The sequence below is a fragment of the Lactuca virosa genome, chromosome 9 (genome assembly GCF_052849685.1).
Source record: "Lactuca virosa cultivar CGN04683 chromosome 9, Lactuca_virosa_CGN04683_v6, whole genome shotgun sequence".
Lineage (NCBI taxonomy): Eukaryota > Viridiplantae > Streptophyta > Magnoliopsida > Asterales > Asteraceae > Lactuca > Lactuca virosa.
In genome coordinates this window covers 117854479-117864379 of record NC_136434.1, presented here as the reverse complement: position 1 = coordinate 117864379, position 9901 = coordinate 117854479, and positions in this window count along the sequence as shown.

Below are 9901 nucleotides of genomic sequence, written 5' to 3'. Positions count from 1 at the left end.
TCACCAATTACCGCCAGCATACGTGATCTTCTTAACTCCTTTAAAATTCCTTCATCTTCTTATAATGATGATCAACTAAATTTGATAATACTTGTGCTTATCTTAATGACATGTTAATCTCCATGAGTAGTGATGCAGAACTGTCCAAGTCCCTTTACTATGATGCCAAAAACAAATTAGAGGAAAATAAGGGTGTAATATAAGCTTTAGATTTAAGAATCACTAATTTGTTAGTTGATAGGGATTCGATTCGAATGGACAACATCATGCTTGTTAAACAACATAATAGGGATGAGATTTAGAACCGAAAAACCGGACCGGAACCGGAATCGGACCAGAACCGAAACTGTTAGAACCGAAATATATAGAATTGGTTCTGGTTCTGGGTTTAAAAATTGGCTTAATCCGGGTTTGGGTCCATCGGGTCCGGGTAAACCGGGTCTAAAAACCGGAACCGATGTTAGGAACCGGAACCACTTTTAGGGTCGGAACAGGTTTTTGTGAAACGTTTAAAAGATGCATATCTGATTCGTTTCAACTCCGATTGACATGCGGTTTTACAAAAGTGTAGTTTAGAGATTGTACATGATTTTAGACTATAAAATTGTCATTTTTAGTTTTATATTCATTGACTTACAGTTTCCCAAAGTCGATATATCAAAGTTGAAAGTTTTTAGTTTTTTAGTTTTTTTTGTATTCTGTGAAAGTTTTAAAACATGCATATCTAATTCGTTTGAAGTTGGATTGACATGTGGTTTTTTCCAACTTGTAGTTTACAGTTTGTACATGATATTAGACTATAATTTTGTCATTTTTTGTTTAATATTCAATAATTTACAGTCCCCCGAAGTCAGGATATCAAAACTGAAAATTTTCAACTTTCAGCTATTTGTTTTTGTACTTTGTATTCTGTAAAAATGTTAACACATGCATATCTCATTCGTTTAAAGTCAGGTTGACATGCGGTTTTTTTAGAGTGTAGTTTAGAGTTTGTACATGATTTTAGACTATAATTTTGTCGAATTTTGGTTTCATATTCAATGAGTTACAGTCCCCCAAAGTCAGGATATCAATATGAAAATTTTCAAAGTTCAACCCACTAAATAGTAAGTAATTACCAAAAAAATCCAGTTTTTTCCAGGTTTTCCGATTCTAAACTCACTTTATCCTGTTCCAACCTACCCACTTTGATGTTTCCGGGTTTTCCGGTTCTAGACCCACTTTACCCGGTACCGTACCCAGAACCGAACCGGAACCGGTTCCTATATACCGGTCCGGTTTCTGGGTCTAGAAAATCCCGTTAATCGGTTCCGGGTCCAGGTCCATCCGGTCCGGGTTTGGACCCACTTTCATCCCTACAGCGTAACATTTACTGTAATTCTGCGAAAATGTTATATGCTAAAATTACTGAATTGCATCACTCAGCTAAAATTTGTAGTGAACAATATCGTAAACTTCTTCCTTTTCTTGCTTATAAAAGAGAACAAATAGATGAAACTATGTATGATTACGAAAGTAAGATTGAAAACTTTGACAAAGTTCCAAATGATTCATAAGCGTATGGAATTGTAAACATTAGTGACCATTTGAATGTTGGTGATCTTGTGCATATTGTGAATGAAACTTTAACTAAAAATGAACAAGTCAAGATTTTGAACATGACTGAGAAGTCGAAACCAGATTCTCAACAAAATTTTGTTGATATCGAAAATGATTTTGATAATATCAGTGAAATTGAGGCTGAGGAGAGTGTCGATTTCTCATGATTGTCTGTTATTAATGTCAATTTGATGGCTAAAGGCAAAGAAAAATGTCATGATTCAATGTCGAAAGTAAACAGTGATCGACCTTCTACATCCAAATTTTGTGATCCTCTTGATCATGTTGTGGTTGAAGACTATGTCAGTGATGAGGATGATGTTTCAAATGAGAAAGCTATTCCTAGAGTTGTATAGGAACAAGTCTTCGAGGAATCAAAGGAGTACATAAAGGTGTTGAAAGATAAAGGAAAACATTATTTGAAATCAAATTCAGTGGCTTATCCAAGATTCAAGGATACAGATAAAGTTGTGTTTCCTAATCAAGTCTTTGTCACCATAGGAAATGGTGATAAGGTGGATCCAGAACTGAAAAAACTGGTCAAGGAAGAGAATAAAGGAGTGAAAAAATAAGGTTTTTATTCGAATCAAAACACTGTCGAAAATGGTTTGAACAAAAACTCAACAGCTTTTCAACAACAAAAACCAAAATGTATTTGGGCTGTGAAACAGAAAAATCAATTGTTGATAATAAAAACAAAGAAAAAGGAGTTAACCCTTTACTCAATGTTTAAAAACTTCAAAAGATGAAAAATCAATTATTCAAAGGAAATGTAGAAAAATTGGCTTGTGAGGGAGGAGTTTCGAATTCAAAAGCACGAAACAAAGCCTGTTGGAAAATTTTAAAAGCTTTTCATAAACAAAAGGTTTTTAAGCAAAAATATTCTGAAAACGTTCAAACGTTTTTTCAAAATAAAACGACATTTCAAAACAAACCGTCTCAAAAGTAAAGTGGTTTTCAAAAGAGTCGAACCAATGTTCAAAATCAAGTTCGACCACATAATTTCCAAAATCATGGAAACGGAAGCTATGTTCAAAATCACAATCAAAGAATAATTTGGTCAAAAATATGGAAATTGACATTTTGTTCAAAACAATGAACAAATGAATTTTGTTAAAAATAATGGACGAAAGAATTTTAGTCCAACTCATGCTCAAACATGTTTTGATAAAAATCAAAAGGTTTTTAACAAAATGGTATTGGTTATCGAAATCAATACCAAAATCGTTTCAAAATCAATCAAAAAGGTCATTTCCAAAACGAGAATTTGAAAAACTAGAAGTTAAAGGAAAGCAAAGTGAACCTTTCAAACCTAAAAATCCATATTTTCCAGATCATGGTTCGAAACAGAAGATGAAAGCATCATTTGCAAAAGGGAGAAGTGATGTAAGGAACATCAATCACTGGCTTGAGTAATAGTAAAACAATATCAGTTAGGAAAGTATTCTGTAACGCCTGATTCCTGGTACGCATTTATTCATAATTTATTCATTTTTGAAAAGCTACTCGACGAGTTGGGAGCCCCAGAATTGTCGAGTAGAAACGAGATTGGACGCGGGATCTTAAGCCATCTACTCGACGAGTTGCGAGCCTCGACTCGGCGAGTAGGTCTGCCAGAATGAAACCTTAATTTCGGGGTTTACACCCTATTTAAGCATCTTAATCCCCACTTGTCGGCCTCATTTCTAGCCTCCAAGTCCCAAACCCTAATCCACGAAACCCTAGACCTTTGTGTGATATTGTGAGCCATTTTTTAGTGAACTTTGGGTGATTAGAAGCTTGTAGAAGAAGAAGAAGCTAGAGGATTCTAGGAGAAGATTGTAGATCCAGAAGCAACTTCTCGTCCTCTTCATTTTATGGTAAGCAAGTCTCAACCTTGCTTAATAGCTTGTTAGATCTCCTCTTTGTCACTTTATTGGGTTTTTGGGTCCAAGAAGCTTGACCCTTGGGATATGGACGTCCCAAGCAAGGATCCTTTCAGATATGGAATCATTAAGGGTTGTTATGGCAAAAAGGTGTAAACTTTATGCCATTGGAACCCCCATGCAAGCTCTAAGGTGTTATTTTGGCCTTTTTAGCCCCAAAAGGCCATGCATGGAAAGAAAGTTATGAGCTTTACGTGTCCAAGTGATGTATAAGGCCTAGATCTATGTTAGTATGATTTAGTTTGGAGTATTATGGCTTTTGGACCAAGATCTATGATCTAGAGAGCTAGGGTTTGAGCTCAACCGTTTAAGAAGGATTAATAGCGGGTAAAGTTGGAAACTTTACCCATAAAGGTGTGTTTCCAGTATGTAGATGAAGTATGGGGTTTGGATCTGAAGGATAGGAGCTTAATCCATTGTGATGGCTCAAACAGATAGAGGAACTCGGCGAGTACATAGAAGGACTCGACGAGTTGAATCGTGTTGTCTCGATTATGTGCCAGATAAAACTCGACGAGTCGGGGGGATAACTCAGCGAGTTGAATCGCGATTTCCAGGATTTTTGAGTTATATAACTCGACAAGTTGATAGGTCCACTCGGCGAGTTGAGTCAACTAGAATGTTGACTTTCACCATAATGATTTGACCAAAATAATGATAGTCGGGGAGTCATCGGAGCAACTATTAGAGATTCTTCACACGAGATGTCAGCAGCCAGCTTGAGAGGTGAGTCTTCCTCCAGTAGGAACGGGTCTAAGGCACCAAGGCCGAGCCGTTTATGTATGTTAGTATGTTCCGGATTAAGATCCGAGGCCGGGTCGGGCCCGATGTAGGTTTATATGTTTTCCGGATTTCGATATGATGTCGGGACGGTACCCAAAGGATGTTAGTATGCTTTATGTCTTTGTGATTCTTGCATGTGAATGTATTTTGTATGTTTCCGGACTACGGTCTGATGCCGGGGTGGTTCCCGAGGAATGTTTGTATGTTTCCGGATTTCGGTCCGATGTCGGGCGGGGCCCGCAGAATGTTTATATGTCTATAGTTAAGTGGTTATGCTTATGTTATGTGTGTTAGTAGTTTATGCTCATATGTATGTCGAGCTGTGCTTGATGCCGGGCAGGGCCCGATGCCAGATGCGGTCTGATGTCGGGCGGGGCCCGATGCTGGACAAGCCGATGTCGGGCAGATCCCGATGTAGTAGGGCAGGGCACAATGTATGATATATGTGATTATGTGTATGGTATATGGTAGTTTGTGGAGACTCACTAAGCTTCGTGCTTACAGTTTTCAGTTTTGGTTTCAGGTACTTCTGCTAGTAAGGGGAAGAGCTCGGGATGACTGCATGGCACACACCATAGGGTTTTAGCCTGAGAGGATTCACTCTGATGTTTTGACATATGATTTTGATATATTGACAGTTGTTATAATAAATTTTGAGATACACGATTCATAACTTTTATATATGATGATGGATACTTATGGTTTTATTAATGAATTAAAATGAAACTTTTAGACCGTATTTTTGGGATATTTCAAGTTGGTATCAGAGCCTTGGTTTGAGGGATTCAGAAACACTCTCGGGTGTGTATGAACTCAAACTGAGGACTTGGTATGAAGTTTTTTGGAAAGGAAAATCATTTTTATCAAAAGAACTTTAAAAAGAGAAAATAATTTTGAAAAGAGAAAAGGGTGTGGTGCATGCAATCAACCGAGCTCAAGTAAGTACTCCCAAATTACCCATACAAGTTTATGTTATGTTATGATATGAGAACCGCATGCTAGATTAGGGCTAAGGATCTTGGAAGGATGCCTTATGTCCCTGTTATATGTATATCAACTTTATAAACTACATGCTAGTACAGATTAGTCAGTGATATGATGGCCTGATTAGAATATGCTTGATTATGTGTACTCAATGCTCGAATGTTGCTTGCTTTGTGCTTTTAGGAGTTCTAGTTATCTTTAACTAACTAGTAAACGAATATGTTAAGTTACATATTGCGAGGACTAAGTAATTTCAGAAGGTTAGGTTTAGCTCAATTTCGCAGCTCTTGTGTTGAGTCCAACCGTTGTAGGGTAGGACCTCTCATTCGAAAAATTATCTAGTCTTAGTGATATGTAATGGTATTCGCGAGCTAGTTAAGGGGAGATAGCAGGGACTTCTTATGCAACTGATGGCGGAGAGTGGGTTGGTGATTACCCTAAGGAAAGCCTGGGATGAGATTAACATGAGAACAACAGTAACAGTAGAAGGGACTTGGTGGAGTCAGTTCGTGAGGAAAGTACGGATATATGTGGAAGGTAGTATGGGCTCGTACTACTGAACGCAGAGGATCCGTATTCGAATCAAGGAAGGATGAGATGAACCCAGGAAACTTGTAGTATGTGAGATCCCTCGAGTTATGATGAGTATTTTGATGTTTGTTATGGTGTATTTTCAGTATGGTGACACTACGGACTAGGCCAGTTGGCACTTCAGGCACTGGTGAGAGATGAGGCTCGAGCTCTGGAGTCGGGCAGCTAGATGACCAGATGAGGGAGTTCATCTCATCTGATATCACACGTAACATTGTAGACCAGACTCCTGTGATCTTTGGTACGATCAAGGAGGGTATCATGGAGCCGTTGGATGAGAGACTGAGTGTTTTCCGCACCGAGGTGGCGGCCATGATGGGGTCGCGCACACTGACATTCAAGGAGTTCCGAGCTTGCGGAGCTCCAGACTACCATGGGGCTCAGGACCCCATTCCTAGCAGTAGATGATTGGCTGATGTCGCCAACGCGTTCCGTACGAGCCGATGTCCCTAGGGGACAAGGTCCGACTTGCGTCCTGGCTTCTGAAGGACAGGACACGTGACTGGTGGGAGGAGGTCGGAAGAGCCATTAGAGATGATGCAGTTCCAGATGCGATGACTTGGAGTGATTTTTCGGCCAGGTTCAGAGCCGAGTTTACACCTGTGATTGAGGTGCAACAGCTTGCTAGGGAGTTCCAGGATCTCGAGCAGACGACTAAGACAGTGGCGGAGATCAACGCCAAGTTTAGGGAGAGGGCCCTTCTCGTTCCGCGGTATGTGGCGGACGAGGAGATGAAAAAGGCTCGATATCATGAGATGTTACAGAGTGATATCCGCTAGTTTGCAAGCCGACCCAGCTGCAAGACGCTGGAGGATATGATTGATAGGGATCGAGAGAGGGAGCTGGATTTGGAGATGGAGAGAAAGAGGAAACCAGATGGGGTTCAGACAAGTAGTTCGGGCAAGAAGCCCAAGGTATCAGATCACAGATCGAGGAGCCAGCAGGGCCGCACCCGGTGCGACAATATGCACGAAGGGGCGTGCAGGGCGGGGAGTTCGGGCTGCTTCAAGTGCGGCCGAACTGGTCACATGAGCATGGATTGTACAGCTACCACCACCACCACAACAGTTATATATCTGATTTGCTTTCAATGCAATCATAGGGGCCACAAAAAGGCGCAGTGTCCGGGTTTAGCAGCAACAGTACAGGTGGCGGAACCCGCTCCAGCCACGTTAAAGATTATAGATGGTCGTCAGGGCTGGGCAGAGGCGCCTATGGCGAGGAGCAGGGATTTTCAACTTACTGCAGAGGAGGCACGTACGGCTCCTGATGATGTGACGGGTATGTATTCTCTCCTTAACTCTTTATTTGTATTGATTGTCGCTTATGTTTACTTGTTTCATTATAGGATCGTTCTTAGTGAACGATATATCAGCCTCGGTATTGTTCGATTCGGGGGCCACCCGATTTTTTGTGTCGCTTGCACTTAAAAGGCGATTTGTTGGAGCTTCGGGGGAGCTAAACTGTCCTCTGGATGTAGAGATAGCAGATGCTAGGACCGTTCGGGTTGCGAGGGTGCATCGGGGATGCATACTACAGTTGTTCGACGAGCAGTTTTCCGTGGATTTGTTCCCCATTCCCCTGTGATGGAATAAGGTTATAGTGGGTATGGACTGGTTGAGCCCTAATGGGGCAGTGATCGACTGCGAGCAACAGCTAGTGAGAGTTCGGACTCCTAGTGGGGGAGAGTTAGTGATTCAGGGCGAGAGGCCACAACATGAACCGACTTTATGTTCAGCAGCGAGGGCGAGGCGCTACCTTCAGCAGGGTTGCGCAGGATATGTCGCCTATGTTATGGATACCCGGGACAAGGGTAAGGTGATGGTGGATGATGTACCGGTCGTGCGAGAGTACCCGGACGTATTCCCGGAGGATCTTCCTGGGGTACCTCCGGAAAGGCAGGTTGAGTTCAGGATTGACCTAGTCCCTGGTGCGACTCCGATAGCTAAGGCACCATATCAGTTGGCTCCTCCCGGGATGCAAGAGTTATCTACGCAGCTCAAAGAGCGGCTAGACAAGGGATTTATTAGGCCGAGTAGTTCGCCATGGGGAGCCCTGATCCTGTTTGTGAAGAAGAATGACGGGTCACACTGGATGTGTATAGACTATCAGGAGCTGAATAAGGTAACGATGAAGAACCGTTATCCCCTCCCGAGGATTGATGATTTGTTTGACCAACTACAGGGTGCATCTTGGTTCTCCAAGATTGATCTGCGATCGGGTTACCACCAGATGCGAGTCAGGGACGAGGATGTGCAGAAGACAACTTTTAAGACTCGCTATGGTCACTATGAGTTTTTCGTAATGTCGTTTGGGCTCACCAATGCTCCAACCGTGTTCATGGACCTCATGAACCGCGTGTGCAGACCAATGCTAGACCGGTCTGTGATAGTTTTCATTGATGATATCTTGGTTTATTCCAAGACTCAGGAGCAGCACGAGGAGCACCTGAGGGAGGTGCTGGAGACTCTAAGGAGGGAGAGACTATTCGCAAAGTTCTCCAAGTGTGAGTTCTGGTTGCGCGAGGTGCAGTTTCTGGGGCACCTTGTCAACCATAAGGGTATTCTGGTCGATCCGGCCAAGATAGAGGCTGTGATGCAGTGGGAGGTTTCGAGGTCTCCAATTGAGATTCAGAGTTTTCTTAGTCTAGCGGGTTATTACCGGAGATTCATCCAGGATTTATCCAAGATCGTTGTTCCTTTGACCCGACTAACCAAGAAGTTGGTGACATTCCGTTGGGGGCCTGAGCAGCAGGCAACCTTCGAGACTCTTAGACAGCAGTTATGTAAGGCATTGATTCTGATTTTGCCGGAGGGCGTCGATGACTTCGTGGTTTACTGTGACACTTCGATCACAAGCATGGGTGCGGTTTTGATGCAGCGGGGTCACGTGATAGCTTACGCTTCGAGGCAGTTGAAGCCTCACGAGGCCAACTACCCGACGCATGATTTAGAGCTAGGGGTTGTGGTTTTCGCCCTCAAGATTTGGTGGCATTACCTCTATGGGATTCGTTGTACCATTTACATGGACCACAAGAGTTTGAGGTACCTCATGGATCAACCGAATCTGAACATGAGGCAACGTCGGTGGTTAGATGTGGTGAAGGATTACGACTGTGAGATCCTTTACCACCCGGTCAAGGCCAGCGTAGTGGACGATGCTCTGAGCCGCAAGGCAGTGCGGCCCCGATTCGAGACATATGTTTGAGGATGACAGTGATTACTCAATTGTTGGAGCGGATTAGAGAGGCGCAGGTTGAGGGCCTGAAGGAAGACGGCCAGAAGTGCGAACGGATCGTAGGCCGAGTGGCCTCATTTGATTATGACAGCCGAGGGTTGTTGACCCATGCAGGGGAGGGTCTGGGTTCCGTACTGGGGCGGAGTACGACAGGTTCTGATGGATGAGGCCCACAAGTCGAAGTTCTCCATCCATCCTGGGGCAACGAAGATGTATCAGGATCTTCGCCCTGATTACTAGTGGCCATGCATGAAGCGGGACGTAGCATGGTATGTAGAGAGGTGATTGACATGCAAAAAGGTCAAGGCCGAGCACCGGCGACCCCACTGCAAAATGCAGACGTTGGATATTCCCGTGTGGAAATGGGAAGATATCACCATGGATTTCATCACCAAGCTTCCCAGGACCGCACGTGGAGTATATTCGATATGGGTCATCGTGGATCGGTTGACCAATAGTGCTCATTTTATCCCGATCCAGGAGAGTATATCGGCCAAGAAACTGGCCAAGATCTACGTGCGTGAGATAGTGGCGCGACATGGAGTGTGTGTCTCGGTGGTGTGAGACCGAGATGTCTGTTTCACTTCTAGATTTTGGAAGCAGTTTCACTACGAGATGGGTACTCGTCTCCACTTCAGCACCGCTTTCCACCTGCAGACGGATGGACAGAGCGAGAGGATGATTCAGACTCTCGAGGACATGCTACACGCATGTGTATTGGATTTCGGTGACAGTTGGGATACGTATCTTCCGTTAGCGGAATTTTCGTATAACAACAGCTA